The sequence below is a fragment of the Apus apus genome, chromosome 4 (genome assembly GCF_020740795.1).
Source record: "Apus apus isolate bApuApu2 chromosome 4, bApuApu2.pri.cur, whole genome shotgun sequence".
NCBI classification, from domain to species: Eukaryota; Metazoa; Chordata; class Aves; order Apodiformes; family Apodidae; genus Apus; species Apus apus.
In genome coordinates, this window is record NC_067285.1 from 51951461 (window position 1) to 51971922 (window position 20462).

Consider the following 20462-nt stretch of genomic DNA (forward strand, 5'->3'; position numbering starts at 1 on the left):
CCAGAGTATATATAATATTAACAATACTTGAGCTTCTGAAAGCTGTGTGTCTTGAAAATCGTCTGTTTCACTCTTTGCAGCTGGCAGGGATCAGTGGGAATTTTCATTGAAAAAAAAAAAAAATTAAATGGTTTTATCTCACATATGAGTTCCCTGAACAGTGATTGTTTGTCCTGAAAACACTATTGAAAACCTGTGATATGAGGATGGTCTTTGAGTAATCGTTGCATAGATACAGTGGAACGAAGTGTACGCATCCTACAGACATCCTGTATTCCCTATTTCAGTGTACCATTGCATAGATTGTACCAGTAAATGGGTGTAGAAATAGCTTTCCTTGAACTTTGTCAGCTAAATGCAAATAGGGCACAAAATCTTTTCTCCAAAGAGTTAGGCTCATATTTATGTGAACTGCTTAACTCCAATTTCCTTGCTCAGTATTTCTTTGCCAGAAATAAAGTGAATTCCATCAACAAGCTGAGATATAAATCTTGAATGACTGAGACCTTTTGGAACTGGTTGGAATAATGGATAGAATGTCATCTGTGTATGCAAAGTTGACAGAATCTGTCAATCTTCAGGAAAGCTTTGATGTGTGTGTGTTTATATATCTGTGTCTCTAAGGTGACTGTACTGTAAGAGTCGTTAGTTTAAGTGACAGCATATTTGGATCATTAATCTGGCTCCTCATTCTTACAGTGCCTACCAGATTTCAGGGCAACTGAGGCAACAGCCATATGTTCCTTTTGGAAAGAGTTGCAGTAGTTTAAATATCTCAAGAGCCTCTACTCCCATGCACAAAGTGTTTACTTCCATAAAATAGTCATCTGGGTGTGTCTTCATGCACTGCAATGCCCAAATCTGCATTTTAGCTTACACCTTTTTGACTTAATTTGACTGCAGTGGTGCAGATTCCCATTTTGCCAGATGAGTTTTCTGGTCTGTAACTTCCAACTCAGGAGTGCTGATGGCCAGCTATAAGTGATAGCACTGCAGTCACTCTTGTGTGCCTGGAAAAAAGTTCTGTGTCCTGAGTAAACATGGGAATCAGAGATACCAGGAGAGGCTGAGAACTTCAGAGAGCTTTAGGAGAAAAATATTTTAAGGAAAGTGTTCTTACCACTGAGAAGATCTCAGCTGAGGATCTCCCCTGCTTCCCTGATTAAGGTAAACAGAAAAGTGTGAATCATGCTGCTCATCTTTGCTGATGACACTAAGCTGGGAGGAGTGGCTGACACACCAGAAGGCTGTGCTGCCATTCAGAGGGACTTAGACAGGCTGGAGAGTTGGGCGGGGAGAAACATGATGAAGTTCAACAAGGGCAAGTGTAGAGTTCTGCATTTGGGGAAGAAAAACACCATGCACCAGTACAGGTTGGGGGCTGACCTGCTGGAGAGCAGTGTAGGAGAAAGGGACCTGGGAATCCTGGTAGACAGGAGGATGACCATGAGCCAGCAATGTGCCCTTGTGGCCAAGAAGGCCAACGGCATCCTGGGGTGCATTAGAAAGGGTGTGGTTAGTAGGTCAAGAGAGGTTCTCCTACCTCTTTATTCTGCATTGGTGAGGCCGCATCTGGAGTATTGTGTCCAGTTCTGGGCCCCTCAGTTCAAGAAGGACAGGGATCTGCTTGAGAGAGTCCAGCGCAGAGCTACAAAGATGATTAAGGGAGTAGAACATCTCCCTTATGAGGAGAGGCTGAGGGAGCTGGGTCTCTTTAGCTTGGAGAAAAGGAGACTGAGGGGTGACCTCATTAATGTTTACAAATACGTAAGGGGTGAGTGTCAGGGAGATGGAGTTAGGCTTTTCTCAGTGATGACCAGTGATAGGACAAGGGGTAGTGGGTGGAAATCGGAGCATAGGAGGTTCAAGGTGAATATACGAAAAAATTTTTTTACTGTGAGAGTGACAGAGCACTGGAACAGGCTGCCCAGGGAGGTTGTGGAGTCTCCTTCACTGGAGACATTCAAAACCCACCTGGATGCGTTCTTGTGTGATGTGCTCTAGGTGACCCTGCTCTAGCAGGGGGGGTTGGACTAGATGATCTTTCAAGGTCCCTTCCAACCCCTAAGATTCTATGATTCTATGATTCTATGATCTTAACAAGTACCCTCACCCCTTCTGCGTAGGGCCGGCGCTTGAGAAACAGTGACATGTGCCAAAAGTGCAGATGCTCAGCACATGGCATCACTGAGGTATATGGACATCACTCCACGAGCATGCCTGTGGGAAGCTGAGCACACTCAGCAGCACATGACCCAAACCACCATAGAGCTTCTCCAGGTACTGCAAAACCATGGGTTTCACTTCTGAGACTGTCAGCAGCCCCCTGCCTCTTCTCTGGGCTCTTACAACCTACAGGTAGACCTGTACTTTGCTGAACATTACCCTTGATTTTTTGTCCTGTTAGGGAAGCACAGCAGACAATTCGATCCTACCCAGCAAAACATGATTATCCCGCCTTCCAGCACATAGCACAAGAGACAGAGCAGGGATCTGGCAGCATTCCAGATCTGAGTGTAAAGGGAGCAGAGAAGGAAGAGGGCAAGTGACTCCTCCACTGGAGTGGAGTGGAGGAGTCACTCCACTCTGTTATGGCAGGGAACATGTATCAGATAAATGCACTTTGTTGCCTCCTGCATCCTGTAATTCCTTTCCATCTCTTTTTAAACCCCAACTGTAATATCTGACCTGAGCCAGCCAGCTTTCCTTATCCCTGATTTTCTGATGACTATTCGCTATTTGAACTGATGTAATAATATATTATATTATGTTACAATGTTGGATAGCTCTAGGCAGCTGAGAAGCAGGTAGATATTTGTTACTGCACTCAAGGAACTGCAAGCTTCACTGCAGCCACTGCAGGGGCTTTTCTGAGAACTGGTGAGAGCTCCTTCCAAAGGAGAACATTTGTAGGGGAACTTTCATATTCCTCTTATGAAAATAAAAGTCTTAAAGAACACAAATAAATGGATTTTATATTATTAATCTTATCTTTTTCTCCAGGTTCATTTTGCTGTAAAATTTCTCTATAATTGGACCCTTTCAATATCTAGTGGTCTGCCACTCTCAAGTGAATTACTTGATTCATTGCACCTTTTAACATTGAATGTTGAATGTATTGTCTTTTCTCTGTTTTGTTACTTAGCTTTGTGAAGAAGTTGAAAAGCACATAATTAGCAACTTTAGTGCCCTAGACCAGAAGAAGAGTTTTTTCTTGTTCGTTGTTTGGGGTTTTTTTGCATTGCTAACAATTAATAATATATTAATGAAAATCTTCACATGTACCAGTGTCCTTGAACTTCAGGATTGCAGATATTTTTTCAGTATTTACAATTCCAAACCATGTAAAATTATTATTAGACTGCAGTTTAATATCTGAACATTAGCACAAGCACAGAAGGCTTGTGGATTCTAGAGGAAAGTCCTTGCACATTTACTGTCTCAGTTAACAATCTCAGTTCAACAACTTATACTATCCCACAGCTACTGGATAGCTTCCCATAGCTGGTAGACAGCAAACCTAGACAGAAGTCCATAAACATCGATCATTTCTTTCATTGCAAAGTTAGCTTTTTTCATTTACATTGCAGATGAGATTGATTTGAACCAACCTGACAAAATTTGCAATGAAGTAAGTCATGGACTTCCATCTTTTCAGCTTCAGAGCTCATCTGTGAAAAGTGGGCAGGTGGAAAAGAATAGCTCTTCTGGAATTAGTCCATTTCAATAAAATGGCTGGGTCTGAAGTGGAGTGTGCCAAGACCGTGGCCTCCCAGAGGATGAGTTAGCTCATGGGCCCTTATGCTCAAGTGTCTTCTCTACAGATACAGAGTCAGACCGTGCTGCTTGTCCCTCATTTTAGACCTACCTCCTAAATTTAAGATGTGTACAGAAAGCAAACCAAAATGTTGTGATACGTAGTTTCCAAAAAGGGTTCTTTTTACATTTAAATTTTAATTTTGAATGTACATTTTAAAATTAGTTAAGAATACTAAAGTTTTCAAAGTATTTCAGCTGGCTTTAGTGGTCTAAATTTCCTGTGCTCAGGACTGTGTTGTGTCTAACTGTTTAGTTTTTGGTTTTTTATGTAGCCCAGAAAATACATTACTAGTTGTTTTTCTAACCACCTATTTTTAGTGCTCACTGACATTGCTAAAGAGAATGGCAAAGGCCTTCATGAATTTGCTGAACCCCACAATCTTTTTAGGTTGTGTGGAAACAAGGAGGTCTGTGAACAAAAAGCTAGTTTTGTACAGTTTTGGCCATCTTTAGTAAGAGATACTGGAAGAAAATAATCAGCTTCTAAATTAGAGCAAATCTTTGAAACAGGATTCATAACTTGGATTGCTCACTTACATAAAGCACCTAAACATGTAAAGCTGGGGTTTAAAACTGTAAGTTAAAGGAGTAAGTTAACAATATAAAACATCTTACCTGAAGGATGTCAAGCATCTGAAAACTCACTATTAGGTAAATCAGAGGACTGGCTGTTCTCTAACATAGTCTGTTGGTATTCTCAAAGGAGGTAATCATTACGTAATTATTTTCTTGAGACAGACAGCACCACCAACCACTTTTTTATGAATTTTATGACATGCTAATTTCCCATCTGTCCCAAGCAATATAGATTCTACACTGTACTTCATTCACCAGAACTTAATAGCAAAATTGCAAGAACTCAATGTCGGTTCAGTCCTTCTGAAGGTTAGGTACAGAGGAAAATGTTTGTGTTGTTTATACTGGAGGGAGTGTTCCCTCTCAAACATGTCTCTATCATCAGTTACCAATGCCTTCATGTTGACAGTCATCAACAAAAAACACTTTCTCGGTATGAAAATCCAAGCCCAGGCACTTACAGGATTCGTAATACTTACCCACAGCAACTTCAGCAGGTGCAAACAGATGGCTGACATTTCTGTTAGGCCATAAAATGCAGAATACTACTGTCCTGCTACGCCTAACTGGAATCAATTAAGGATGAAGCAGGAGATCAGACTATGAATCACAAGCCATTTGTTTCCTGTAAATTGCATCGTTTGTTGGGGTTTTTTTTAATGCTTCATTTCAAGGAAGCCTCAGGGATGGCAGGAAGAGCAGCAAAAGAGGGAGGTAAGTTCATACTTGAAGCAGTTTGAACTTAAGTTGGAAGGTGAGCTTCCCTGTTAAAATCTCTGAGAATAAAGCCAGTTTTGGAGGTCACTGCCATACCCCACCTCTGCTGTCATGTTCCTTCTTGTATGACCTCCTGAACTGCTTTCTAAAATATGCTGGATCAATTACTTATGCTGTGCTTATATGGCTAAAACAGAACAACAGCAAGTAAGAATAACCTTTCTTGAAATTGTTGTTTTTCTGAGCTCTATCGTTTCACTAATGCTCTAAGAATAGTCATGCCAGGACAACTAATGGATGCAGAAATCTGCAGTAGTAGCTTTAAGGAACATTTAAGAGCTTTTTAGCTAGCTCTGGGAACTCAGAGTCTAATATTTAGATAGAACAGAATTGCTGTGAACAGAGGCAACTAAGTGGAAAAAGGACAGAGGGCAGAAAAGACTTTGAATGTGAAATGAAAATTAAGGAAGAGGAAAAGATTACTAAGAATCTTAAAAAAAATGCCACTATTTTTTTCCTAGTTCTGATTTGTATAGTGAAATGTAACAAGAAGGTGTAAATAGGATAATAGAAATTTCATTTCACATCATGCTCCTGGTTTATGTCTTTGGTTTTCTCTGAGTCAATCACAGCCCTTTGCTAATTACTTCCACAAAGCTGAATAAACAGCAAAGGGAAATAAGCAACATTTGTGTATAGGGTGAGTGTAGTGACATTATCTCAAAAGAATAACTCGATGTGACAGTCTTTTAAATATGAGCTGGCAACTGCTAGTGAGCTCGCACTGCCTGATTTTAACCTTTAATTTGTGAGAATGCTGTGAATAAAGATTAACTGTCTTAATATTTATTTTTTTGAGTGCCTTCAAATTGGAGCTGTCATTATTTATGTTTTGAAAAGTTGTCTAGTTTCCCAGTGCTCCCTGTAGGTTCCTGTTTGTCACCTGATTCACTCTTCCGGTGTGGAAGGGTCTTGTGTTACCCAAACAAGGAGGATTTCACAGTCTAGAAGAGTTACAGTAAAATGAAAATTAATTTACAGATTCTCATACTCAAAAATTTGTGCACTATTCATCTACCTTTCAGAGAGCCTTGAGCTTCCTCAGGCTCTGGCTTCTACTGGTTAACCTCCAAAATACAAGTCGTGGAAAGAACACATTCAATCCAGAGGAAGTTATCAAATCCAGAAAAGTTGTTGCTGAGCATAGATGTTCATATCTGTGTTTGCAAAAGCTTCTGAAAAACAAAGACATTCTGGTAAGTGTTCTTCTTTGCTTTCTCCACTCCTACACTCCCCGTGCCTCAGACCACAGGATTTATGGAGCTTGGGGAGTGTATCTATGATGTGAAAAACACCAGGTTAGTGGCTGAAAGAACCTTTGCATCCTAACAGAGCAGCTCAGCCCTGTGAGATGAAACAGTTCAGAGCTCTTTAGATGTCTCAGTATCCCTTTAATAATTCGGCATTAACTTTAATCCAGACTTTATCATTCACTGGTGTAGGGTATGGAAGCCTGATCTGACACCCACCCACTTCTTCATTCACGTAAGTATTATAATTTTCAGATTAATTATTAAATCTGTCTTTCCCTAACTGCTAGTTCTACCCAAGTGAGGAGTGTTTTAAAACGTTATATTCAAGAAAGAAAATATTAAAAATTAGCAAAAAAACAGATTGATTCAAAGCATCTTTTTCTTGTGAGCCAAATTGAGAAATCAGGCATTTGCACAACCAATAAATGTTTCCTTTCCCAAAGTTCCTTACAAAACAAATAAAATGATAAATACAAGTGAGTCTGTATAAGCAACGAGCTCAAATCCATATTCACAGAGAAAAAATTATGTTGTGTGGTGTATGTGAATTGATGTCAGTTAAAACCAAGGAATCTTTACATACTCCCAAGTAAAAACACCACATATGGTTTCAGTGTAAAGCTTCTATGCTGTTAAAAAAAAAATAAAAATCCAACTTTTGCTTATGACCTTTTTTTAGAAGAAGGAAGCTGTTGAAGTTACATTTGTCAAAGCTAAATCCTATGTTGGAAACACACAATGAAAACATGAAATTAATTGGAAGAAGTGCCCATAGAGACTGATAGTCAGCCTCTCATGAATACTTTAAAATATGTATTTCCATTTACGTTCTCCGAAGTTAAAAAGAACAATAAAAATAAAGCAATTAATTTCTTGTTACTAGGTGGGCAGATTTTACAATGGAATTTGTAAGTAATTTATGTGATGAAACTGGCAAGATACACACCTGAGATGAGATGGAGACACCAGGGAGCTTTGAAGGAAAGTTATATAAATATGAAGTAAGGATGAAAGAAGGGAAAAGGAAATGAAGATAAAAAGATTCTAAATACCTGGGGGCAAGGTAAAAGGAAAGTAAAGGCCTCAAATTCATTGCTGTGTACTCTATTAGCAACAAAGGACACAAGTAATATGATCAGAGTGTGTTTTCTTTTCTAAAAATCAAAAGAAAATATCAATGTAAATTTGTTTCTGGCAGAGAAAACATGCTCCTAGGATAGAGGTTCTTTTCCATCACTCATTTTTGAATGCCAGCATTCAAATAGTTAGGAAATTTAATAGGACAGGATGACTTTTGTATGAGTTCCTCTAGGAGAGAGCCATATTCTGCAGAGAAAATGCTGCTTTACTTTCACCTGGTGGAGCTAACTTTTAAATCTCCAGAAAGAGACCATGGGATACTCATGGTAAGTACCCATACAGTGTCCTCAAGCACATGCCTTTTTTGTATCTGAGCTTCTACCTTTGTGGGTTTTTTTTGTTGCTGTTGTTGATGTGCAATCTCAACCTGCTTTGCTTTGTTAAGGTTGCTGGCATTGCGTATTTGCTGCACCTTTTACTGGCAACAGAATGAGCAGAAGGCTCTGTTATGGCTGTTGAATTGAAACCCTGAAAAAGAAAAAGGTAGCTGGGACATCTGAACATTTCAGAAGGTGAGAAAGCCATTACTAATAAAAGATTATCTAGAACAGCTAAGAAGCAGCGTGGTGGGTACAACAGAATGGAGGTAATTGGTTGAGGATCATTTTACCAGTTTGGCAGAGCACTCATTGTGCTCTGGAGATACCAACAGAATCAAAAATCTCCAAGAGCAATTCTTTGCTACAAATGAGTTCATAACTACTGTCCATGAGATGTGTTAATTCTGATGAAAAGCACAGTGGTGGTGTTATTTACACCCTAATCTGACAAGTGGAAATATTTATGAATTATTACCAAGCTAAATACTCCAGTTCTCACAATAGGCTTCTAATTTATCATGACTTCCCACAAAGTAGGGATGAATAAAAGAATGCCACTTCCTTTCAGAGTGAGAGAAAGGAAGTGAGCAGAAAGTCGAACTGGGTTGGCCACAGGTAGTAATACTGCCTGTCTTTCATGAGAGTGGAAGTGGACTTCATGGACATGTTGGTTCTTTGGAAAAGAGTCAGGCTGACTGGACACTTACGCACTTAGTACTGTACTTTGGATTACTAGATACTTGAGACTTTAGTCTTAAAGTTGTGGAAACCCTGACATAAATCTTCTGAAAGAATGATACATTTCTAACGTCAATAACAGATTTCAGTTTTGTCAATATTGAAGCAAAAGTGAGATCTAAATGCTACTTGTGAAGATTAATAAGAAAACTTTGAGGTGTCAGCAATTGCTGACATTCTTCTTTAGGAAGAAAGAAGAGACTTAAAAAGAAGGAAAAAGCTCAGTCTGGGTATTGGGGATGATTGAATTTGGAAAGAAAGCAGGTCTGAAGGTTAAATCAAAGTAAGTTTAACAATCCAAAACTCAACTACTTAGGAATGAGTGCAGCAGATTGGCTGAATAGAGGAGGAATTAGAAGACAACATCAGACTGAAAGAAGACATTTGATGCAACCAACTGCAAAAAAAAGGCTGAGATCTTGACATGCAGAAAAGCGATTGCCTGACAGGTAAAAGAACTCTTCGAAAGTTAAGAACTGTTAAAAGTTATTTGTTCAAAACGTAAAAGAGCACTACCTCCACTAAAACACTACACCATCCCCACTCAAAATTAAAAGGGAAAAGCATAGAAAAGCAGGTAAGTCCAAGTAATGTACTAGTGACATTTCCTAAGTGGGTGAAGAAGTTGTTTCTGGCTCTGCTGAAACTTGGCAATGGACACTTGATTTCTTTGTACAGTCCAGAATAGTACAGACCTAGGATTTTTTCTCATGTAGAAAATCTTATTGTATTGCACAGTATAAAGTTATGAAAGAAATATCATTGCATTACCTTAAAAATTAGGATAAGAGTATACGTAACTTTAGTAAGAACTGAAGGCAATGAATATTCAGTTTAGCTAGTGAAAAGACAGTGAGCAGAATAACATTAGTTGTGGGAAAGGACATGTGAACCAAGATCACCACAGGTAGAGATCAGAGAGCTAGACCGACCATAAGCAATGCATAGCTGCATTTGTTACCTAGGCAGGATAAAAGAACTTTGATTAGAAGAAACTACATTTACTTTGGGTTTATAGATAGTAAATTAGGAACACATACTAATATGCTCATATGTATGCTAATATATACTAATATGCTGCCATTCAAATAGCAGCTCATTCACTTTGCTGTCTTCAACTAAATCTCATCCCTTGCTTTAATTCATTACTTGCCATATAGTACTGTATCAGACAGTGTAATGATACCCAAATGTTTGGTAGATTCTGTACACTGTGAATACAGAATTTTGGGGGGTTTAGATGTTTTTGGGGTTTTTTCCCTTTGCATGTGTGTTTGCAATTATTTATTCCTCTTAAATCTACTCTAATGCTTTATAATTTTTTTCATACATTAGACCCACAGGCTGTAATTACCATGGTCTTTAATCCTCTTTCTGAACACGGGCAGTACTGCTGGGATTCTTCAGTCACTTGGTAGATTTACTTGAAATCCTCATCACTGGGCCTGCCATCCTATGCACCAGTTCTTTCAGAATTTTTGGCTTGAGAGTTTCCCATTTCTTTACCTCTTTGCAGTAAACTATTTACGTTATTATTCTCTTTATCATGCTCATTTCCAGTTTCACAACCTTGTTCCCACTGTCTCTTGTGCTGTCATCCCTAACTCAGTTGTCCACACTCAAAACTGAAGCAAGGTGTATATTAACATCAAAAGCACAGAAACCTCTCTGCACATATATTGTCATCCCTCTTTGACTCTTACAGTCTTTCATACCATTAGCCTACAGTAAATTCTGCAGCATTGCTTTTCTTTAATTTTTCTGTGCAGGGCACATAGTTGAATTCCTCCCCTTCATTGGTACTCGTCCTCCAACAAGAGTCTCTTGTAACTCTCTTTTTTCCAGGCTGACACATTTAAACACTAATTCTGTTTCTTCATTTTGCTCCCCAGGTACCTGGAATTTCTATAAAAATATTATCAATTTGTTTACATTATTATTTTATTTTTCTCTTTCTTTCCTTGATAATATGTTTTCTAGCTTTCAGTGATGCCATAAGCATTATTTTCTTTGCAAAGGGAAATAACAGGAATCTGGGGAGACACAGAGCTTTGCCAGTCAGTTTTGGTTATTCTTTTGTCAGTGTCAATAACAGCCTCCAGTTCCTCTAGCCCACAGTTATGCTGCAGGTTGAATCCACGTGATTTCTGCTGGCAAAGTCTTCAGATCAGGAGACCTGACTTTCTGTATGATTTCTACCAAGACATTTTACAATACTTTTTCTGCCTTCAATGTAAGAAGAATTACCTAATAGCTTGTGTTAGTGCTTATTTTCAAACTATAGACTGCATTTTGATTCAATCCATGTCAAAGTATGTTTATTTGATATGACAGAGTATGTTGCACTTTAGTAGTATATTCTGCTTGAGCAACTCAACTTGCTTTACAGACACTAACTAGGCTTCCTAACTCTCTTTCTGATAGCAAAATGTAATTATTTCAGTTAGCACATGGGCTAAAGCAGACATGTAGAGAAGCCACAGAAGAGCTGTGTCTAAAACTTAGGCCTCTGATTTAGCTGTGAGAAATTATTTGCTTCCTGGTTTAAATTGGCATAGCTGGGTTAAAGTTCCTCCAGGTGATGTCAGTGTCAGTGCTTGGGGTTACCTCCTGAGCTAAATTTTGTATTAAAGGATTTATGAGTAAATTATTCCTGTAGGGTTTGTTAAGTTTTTTCTTAAGATCAGATTCATTCACTATCCATATTTGAGGACTACTGGTCTTTATTAGATGGTGGTGTGCTCACTCCCAGGAAATGGTTCTGAAACCTGGAGGTTTTCAGGGGCTCTGGATGTACAGATTTGAGCTATAAATATATGAAAGGAAAAATGTGGCCCAGCAATAGTTCTCTCTCTTAAGCTAATTCTTCACCTCACAGTTATAAATATAATCTAGAAATCAATCTAAAAAAAACAAAATCTTAGAGGAAATTACAACATTTGGGTACCCACCAGCACATGGAATTCCATTATAATGTCAAATGAGCAAACTGCCACATGTAATAGTTTCCTCCTCCCTATCTCCATACAAAGCTCTGTTCCTAGGAACTGGCAGATAAACAAGCAAACCTGCCTGTACACATAACTCTATTCTCAGGCAGCTTCTAATTATGAAAAGCTTTTATTTGTTAACTGCTTAATTATCCAGTTGAAAGTCTCTATAAGCCAGAATACTAGACTGCAGATGTTCATGTGTGGGGTTTTTTTTCTTCTTTTAATTGAGTTTTTGGCAGGTAAAAGTGGTAAAGTTGATATATTAGAAATATACCTGTGATTACATATCCTGGAATGAAAAAATATTAAGAGAAAAATAAAAATCCCACCATGCTGATGGTAGTGTGCACTGGGTAAAAGACATTAATGTATTTGGATTATTATGCTGAGATGCATAAGAGGGAAGAATGTCAGTCAAGTCATTTTTTAAACATAGATATAAAGGGTTTGGGTCTGTGGAAATCTTAGATGAGAGCACCTAAGTGAGATTCATTACCTTTAGATTTATGCAGATGGTGAGTGGGTTTATTTCAGAGTGAAGTTTTGGACTTACATGCCAAAAGTTCTCATACATCCTGGTTTTGGCACTTAGGAGCTTTTTTAGGATATGGCCCTTATGGCAGGGATATAAAAATCTTACTCATGTTGCATTGCAAACTATTGCACCAGCCTTTCACCTTTTTCTACTTTCTACATAATGTGAGCAATCTCACTTACTTAATGGTATATTGCAGTTCTGCCCTGTTATTGGGCAGTTACCTGCCACTGTTTGTGATCTTAATGAACTTTGATCAAATATTTGGGAGTGAGGTACTGCTCGGTCTAGGTAGAAGCATCACAAGATAGTTTAGGCAGTGCATAAATCATTGGAATATTTTGAAAAATCATGTAAGCAGCTCCACTGTTCTGTGATAAGAAAACATAGAAATGTTTTGTATCTATGAATTCTTTTTCTTACTAAGAAGCCACCTATGAGCCTATTTATGCATTTTTGTTTTACTCTCAGGCATTTGTTTTTCTCTGTTCTAATCCAGTTGCTCTGGAAATAACTTAATAAAGGTTTTCTGCAGAAAAGTAATTATTAGTAAGAAATGCAATAAGAGATTACATGTGGAAATACCCACACATATTTTCTACCCATGTTTAAGTTTCCTCTCTCTCTGCAGGGAATATCACCTACATCTGATTAAGGAGGTTTATTTGTCTCACAGGCTCTGCTGACTTCAAGTGTGCAATCAGTGCGTAGTAAGTGGCAATCTACTCTGTTGATAAGCAGAGGAGGAAGAAGGCTACACACTGAGAATTAGCTTCCCCTTCAGAGTTGTCCAGCTGAAGATGGATTTATTATCAACAGTCTTTTGGTAAGACTGAAATGATAAAATAGATGTCTATGCTACATTATTGTGCCTTTAATATCTCTTCAGGATCTCTGTAATTTAGTCCAGTATCAATCTATTTTGGTAGTATCTTTCTTTAAATACACATTATACATGTTTTGACCTGGCATTATTGGTCTCAGTACTTCCATTCCCTGGGTGCTGGTAAAAAGATGAAATTTGTCCTTTCAGTTTGTATACCCTGAGTGGATCATCAAAAAGTCCATGGCATCAATCCCCATTAAGCACAGTATTGCTTTCTTAGTGTTCCATAATTTTGATGCATTTATATATCTATGCATTTGCTCATCTTGAATTATAAAAATAATAAATACCTTGAAATCTTAAGCTGATAGTCTGTGAACCTGAAAATAAAAAGAGAGGCTTTGTTTTACATATGGTATATTTCTGTTCTTTGGATGGTTTTCCAAATTACCATCTGTAACAGAGAGGATGGCAAGAAAACTGATTTCTCATATTTGGTTGCCAAGATTTGTCAATATCTGCTTAGTGTGGCAAGCTGCCTAATCAGAGGCTGGTTGGACTTCCTGTCACAGGTTTCAAGCAAGTGTTTTTAGAGCTTGCATTTGGGCAAGCCCTTTGGCTTCAATCAACAAATTTCTGGACATATGATTAAACTTTGTGTAGAACTGTATCTAGTAGAAAGAAAGAAAGAAAAAGTAAATAAAACAAGCAAGTGAGTTAAAGACTAAGGACTAAAAAGACAGTGTAGTAGAACACAAAGCCAATTCTGACTGCCAGCAAAAACCTACTGCCTCCAGGCAGTTGAAATCTAGGGAAATAATTTGGTCCAGAATATTAAGTGTGAATAACAGGTGATAATAAACAATAGCACCAAGAGAGGCCAAAATCAAGTACCTGAACTTCAGACATATGTTACCCAGTAAACTTAGTAAGATACTCCGGTAAGTAAGATCCAAACTCTGCTAAAATCAGTGTGACCGTTCCCTAGTATCTTCAGCAAGCTTCAAATTTCTAGTACCTTCTACAGAAACCCAATCTGTCCATACACAGTTGTATCTGATCCAGAAGAACACATCACAACAGCAGGAGTAAAAGCCAAAGATTTAGCAAAGATCTAATAAGGCAAAAGAAAAAAAAATTCTTTACTGAAATACAATGGATATAGGCAAATGAGCTCTTTATCTCAAAACAGAAGCTTGAGTTAAGCCCAAATAACTAAAATGATCTAGACAAAATTGCCTATCATTGCATACTGCTTTCTTAATTTTTTAAATTTTGCTTAGTCATTTTAATTACTCTCATCTCCAGTTGTCTACAGGTGTAGGTCTCCTTGACCTTTTTAAGAAGATTGAGTTAAGTTGGTATGGTCTCTGAGAGAGAGATATGATAATAATTACTGTTTCTATAGTTATTATTTTTGCCATCTGTAATAGTATGTAGTTCCTGTTACATAATAGCAAATAAAAATAGTGCTATATTATCACTGTTTTGATACTAGGATGGGAAAATCATGCTGTGCATCCTTGCAATTAAGGTGATTATTTCATTTTGCTAACTGGAGAACACTTCTGTAGAAAATACAAAATGAAGGCTGAATGGGAAAAAAAAGATACAAACTTTCACTTACCAAAAATCTCAGCTCTGCATTCTGAAGCTGTAAAATCCAAATGCAGAACATACTATAATCTGACAGACTTTCTATAATGTTTGCTATGTCTTATTTTCTCTGAATTTATCCCAATCAGCTTTTGGAATTCATGCTAGGACTCACCTATTTTCATTTAAGGGGGCTGATTTTTTGGGACTGTGCTGTGACAACTCCTATATTGCTTTTCCAACAATTTCACCCCTGCCTTGTGCAAGAATCAGAATTACTATTATACAGTGGATTATCAAAGAGGTGAGGAGGCAGTGAGCCATCTCATCTTTTGGGGATGACTGCATTTTTCTGAGAGATCCAGGCCTTCCAGCATGCTCAGGATTTCACAGTAGCAAGAGAAAAAAAACCCAAAAACCTGAACTGGTCATCAGCATAAGGTCAGTTTTTCCTACTTAGTGGCTTGGAAGCAGCACCTTTGACACCTTTTTTCACCTTCTGGCATCACTGAAGCAATTAAAAATTGCAATCTGTAAATATTTGGTAATTTACTCCTTTTTATCAATCCTCAAGTGTAGATGATTGTCTCTGACCTTCAATATTCCTTCCTTTCATCTCCATTCCAGTGCTTAAGAATACTTCTGTACTTGGCCTGTCCTAACACTTAAAACTATACTTCACTTGTAGTAAACAATGATGAAAAATCACTAAAGCAAACCTTTTGTTCACTGCAGTGACATTTCCTCTAATTAAATTTTCATCTCTGAAGGTATTTGGGCCTCTCCAGTCCATCTGGGGTATGTTTGCCCTCAGCATTGCCTCAGGCCAAATGTATTTCTGTTGATACGCCGAACAGCACGCTGTCCTCAGTGACTGTGGGTATTCCCCTCTGGTGGTTTATTTAGAAGATTATTTCACCAGTTTCAAAGTACTTTTTCTGAAGTGTTGGGTTTTTTTTCCTTTCTTTTTGAAAGCGAGAGAACAAGTGCTGAGTGCCCCCCTGATGCCCTCTCTTCTGTGAATCAATATGATTTTGTATTCTTTTCAGGAGGTTTTTGAACAGGCTGTATGTAGACATAGGATGTGATGGAGGGGACGGGGTTCCCACAGAGGTCAACTGCCCCTTGAGGGGCTTTCACTTCAGTATTCTCTTCTGTGGTCTGAGCACAAACCTCAATTAAACTGATGAGGGGCAAGTGATTTGGGAAGGGAATTCTGACTGGTGCTACAAAGAACAAGAAGAAATTAGGTGTAGCAAGAGACTTTGCAGGCCTCATTTTGTTACTCCATGGTAGGCTGTGCCTAGCAGTAAAGAAGGGTTTGCATCTCTTTTTACAATTCCCATTCCACTTCTCTCAGCACCTGTCTCAGCAGCCAGATTGCAAAAGGTCATTTTTGTACACATGCACAAACAGTGAAAGACATAATTTATTGACTTAAAAAGAGAAAGGCATGGATCACTGCAAAATGGAATGGAAGTGTTTTCTCATTTCCATTCGGATAATAGAGGCCAATGGGACGGATGTCTCCATATTGGCTGTGCATCATAGACGATTTTCTAATTCTTTGGAGATAATAGTCTCATCCCAAAGAAAAGACTGCATGAGTTCTTCTAGTATAATTGTTGTTTGGACCATACTACAGCTCTGATATAATTTATGAATAGCATATTTCAGTAAAAGCTGAGGTTACATTTCCAAGAGAATCTGATTATTCAGTAATTAACATTCTGAAACAATTTTATCATACTGAGAGACCTGGGCAAAGGTAGCAGGCTTCATTACCAGAAACTACCACTTTGCAAATTACCTCTCAAACTTCTAAAAAACCTACACAGACTCTTCCCCCCCCCAAATTTGCAGTGAAATAAATACAAGGGTAGCTTGCTGAAGGAAAGAAGAGGGCATGGAGAAAAATAGAAACAGGCCACTGTGGATTAATGGCATTTTTGTGGTTAAAATTCACTAATTCTAAATAAAATCTTGCTTTTTGGAAAGCAGTATTATGGGTTTCAAAGTTGTATAGTTTGAAATTTCCTTGCTTTGTAAGTCAAAACTAGTAACTTCTAACGAGTTGCTGTCTTTACTAGGTTAAAAATACTGGAATATCACAATGGCAACAATAGGTCATTAAAGAGACTGTGCATGGCTTGGTTGTCCCTTTTACTTGGATTGCACATATCTTACTGTTGCACCCCCCAGCGAGGTGTACTGTCATTTCCACTTTTGCAAACAGAGTGAAAAATTGGGAGGTAGCAGTGACAAACTGGAACAATGACAGTGTTTTATGCTGACTTTGCACAAATGCAAATGAAACAAAGGGAAAAGAAAGAAAGATAGTAGAGAGAAGGAGCTGTATTGTTCTTGATTTAAGGTTTCTAGCTTTGTTACTGGGCTACAAAGCTCACTTCTCTAAGAAACCTGTATAAATGCAAAATTCCTCTTAGGATATCATCTGTATTACTCTGGATCAGCCTCAGTAAGAAACAGAAGCCTGGCAGTGGCAGGCAAAGCCCCTGACAAACCACTCCAACACCTAAAAGCTTGAAGTGTTAAAGGTATTTGGACTTCAGAAAAGCAGCTTATTTCTAAGAAAATGCTGTGTAATTACTGCAATGACTGCCTTGGTAGTTTTGGATAAATTCTGTTAAGGACTGGAGTATCATCTTGGTAAGTGCTGAGAAGCTGTATGTTATCCTTCAGTCTTCTCTAAAACTTTATATGAATCTCTGATTATACTTTCTATCTCTGAAATGCTCAGTTATGCAAGAGGCAGTGAAATTACATTATAAAATATGTACAGCTATTTATTTGGTCCTGGAACTTTTCCTTTTTAGAATTTTTTACCATTCACACTACTCAGACTAAACAAGAAATAAAGGCATATTCTCTTACTCTTCTTCAAACTGTATACACTTTAATGATGTACTTGGAATCTACTGTTTTACCCATCCTACAGGATATAAATAACTCCTTAAGGAGAAATCTGCGGAGAAATGGGACCCAGAGCTTCCTTTTTGCAAGTGAAAAGGACAGAAGTTTTTCTTCAGCAAACATGGAAATGTCCACAGCTCAAACCTAGCATTAGACAGAAAAATTAGAGTTGCAAGAGCAATAAACCCAAATCACATTATGAACTTCCTTGAACTTTAAAGACTAGCAGTAGCTATATCTCACAAGTGAAAACTGCCCATCAGCGCTGTTGGCCTTAATATGTTATCTGGGGAGTTCAACCTACCTCTGAGGTATCAAGGGGACAGTCTGTACTGATAACAAAAACCCACCAGTTCCCTAACCAGAGTCCAAGCTCATGTCCTTTTGCTTATAAAAAGAGCAAATGTACATGTATTTAAAAAAAAAAATTCTCAGTGCTTTTCTAGAAGTGATTTCTTACGCCATGTAATCTGGTCTTGAGGCGAAATATTTGTTCAGATTAAAAATACTAGCAAACCAGAAGAGACTTGAGAGACTTGCATAAAATGCAAAATTAAAGAAAAAAAAAGTATTTTATGACTGTTAAAATTAAATGTTTGATTTGGGCAATTTCTCCACCTCTGATGAAGGACTCTTCTAATAAGGATGCCAATTTGATTTTTTAGGAAAGCCTGGAGGAAATCCAAGCACCTTAGGAATCTACATAAGAAGATACTTTATCCTTCTGGAAACATGTCAAAAACAAATAAGACAAAGGCTTTTTTTACTGGCTCAGTGCAGTCCAGGTAGGAATGCACCTGGCACCGGATGCAGACAACAGCTGGCGCACCAGCATCCATAATCTGTACTGGTGGCTTCCTGGCTGTACCTGTGTGCCCTGAATGCAAAAAGCATCTGTTTCACATTTATTCATTTACTCAGATGGCATTATCCACATTACTTGCTACCTTTGGACACAAGACTCTCATTTATAATTCATAGTACACAGATGTTTACAGAGAGTAGAAGCTTTGGCTACACTACCTGTCACTCTTAGTATATTTTGTATTCATGGTGGGTAAATATACAAGTTTAAAGCTGCCATATTGTGTATGACTATCTATAATACATTAGCAAACAGTTGTTTGATCATCTATACTGTCATTCTTTGTGGTTGAAATGATGTTAGAATGAAAAATGAAAAAAACTGGGGGTTCACTCTCCCTGTTTTTCTTTCCTTCTCTGTCTCTTTCTGTGTGGTCTTGGTCCTTTCTAAGTTTTTTGGAAAACAAAGGTGATTTTGTCTTGTTTTGTTTCTCTTGCTTTTCTCTTTGCACGATTATCGTTCAGCACTTGGTCAGCTATTCAGGAAGTTCCCCACTGCAGCTGGCTTCAGAAGAAGATGCTTCCTCTTTGCTTTCATAGGCTCGTAAACCCAGCCTGCTGAGAAGTATTAAAAGGAGGAAAATACTCAGACAGGAATAAAGCATATCAGGAAGAGAAAGTGAATGTAACTGGGGAAACATTTACTCAAGATTACATATTAAGCAATTTGCTCTTTACTACTGAAGGAATATATAGAGAGAATATATTAACTGTACTCACCAAGAGCCCACTGCATCCATCAAATGCTGTTGAAAACAGCCATTTTTGAACAAGGAGAACATTCTGTATGCCTTGTATTGTTTTTAAAAGCTATTTTTAGTGCAGTAAATATTAAAGAATGTCATTGTCCCTTGCATGAGCTCTCGCTCATTTTTCAGGAGGGCAACTTTGCCAGAGATGCTTGACTTAGGAACCCATTAAAATGAAAATGTACTCAAGAGCCTTGCAGGAATAGTGCTTGAAGACATGGGCGCCAAGCACGCTTGGCAGCCTGGAAAGCTTGCAGGGCTCTGGGAACAGGAATGCCATCACATTAAAGAATTAGCATAGCCCCAGGCAACAGTCTTTTTTTTTTTTCCAGCAGACGTGAATGACATTTTGTATCTGAGGCACATTTTTAAATATTCCTTATCCACACCAGAGTTTTTATGACTACATTAAAAAGCAAAGGTTGCTTTGTTCTGTTGACATTTGTTCCTACTCCTCCTCTCTCTCACTGGGCGCTACATCTCAGATAAAGCTCTGATGTTCATCTCTCAGTCCACAACTTTCTCACTCTCTCCAAATATTACTTCTGCCTCCTCCTCAGATGCTTTTTTGGCTAGGCAGAACCTGTTCTGTCATTCTTTCTAATCTCTACCAGATGCCACAAATTCATCAAACCTCCTACAAAAATCCCTGTAAAGTCTTTTACCTTTTCAGCAGTGCCTCCAAATTTGAAAAATGCAGATAAAATATATTAATAAATACAGAAAGAACCAAAGTATCACTATCTGAAAACTGAAAATGAAGTTATCTTTTCACTGACCCTAGTCTGCGAGAATTGTAATCAGGGAAAATTGGAGAAATAATCACTTAGCAGCCTCATCGATCAAACCAGCAGCTTAGGCTGCTAATTATTCCCTGGTGGGGATACCTGAGAATTGAAAATTCCAAGTATTTGGTCTTCTGACCACTCACCAAGCAAACGCAGGTTATTGATTCCACTACATGAAAATAATCCACCTAACTCTCAGTTTCTTTCTCTTGGGAAATCTTTTTGCATAAAGTTCTCTGACAAGGAACATATAACTAAAGAAAAAGTTGCTGACAGCTAAGCTTCAGAAGTATCCTCATGGACTCCATTTTGTCTAATTGCTCCGTGTATTTGCAACATAGAAAAGAAATGGTCTTTTCCCCACATTAGTTGAAAACTCTGCATAGAAGCAGCTTCTATCTTTGTTTTTAGGCTGCACAAAGCCTGAAATGAGCAGTGGAGAGGCTGAGAGAGGAAGCTGCAGTCGCTTCTGGTTTCCTACATACAGGTGATAGGAGTTTGAAATTGCTCCATCCATCAAGCTGCTGCAAATTGTTCTTTCAGTCTTTATTAAT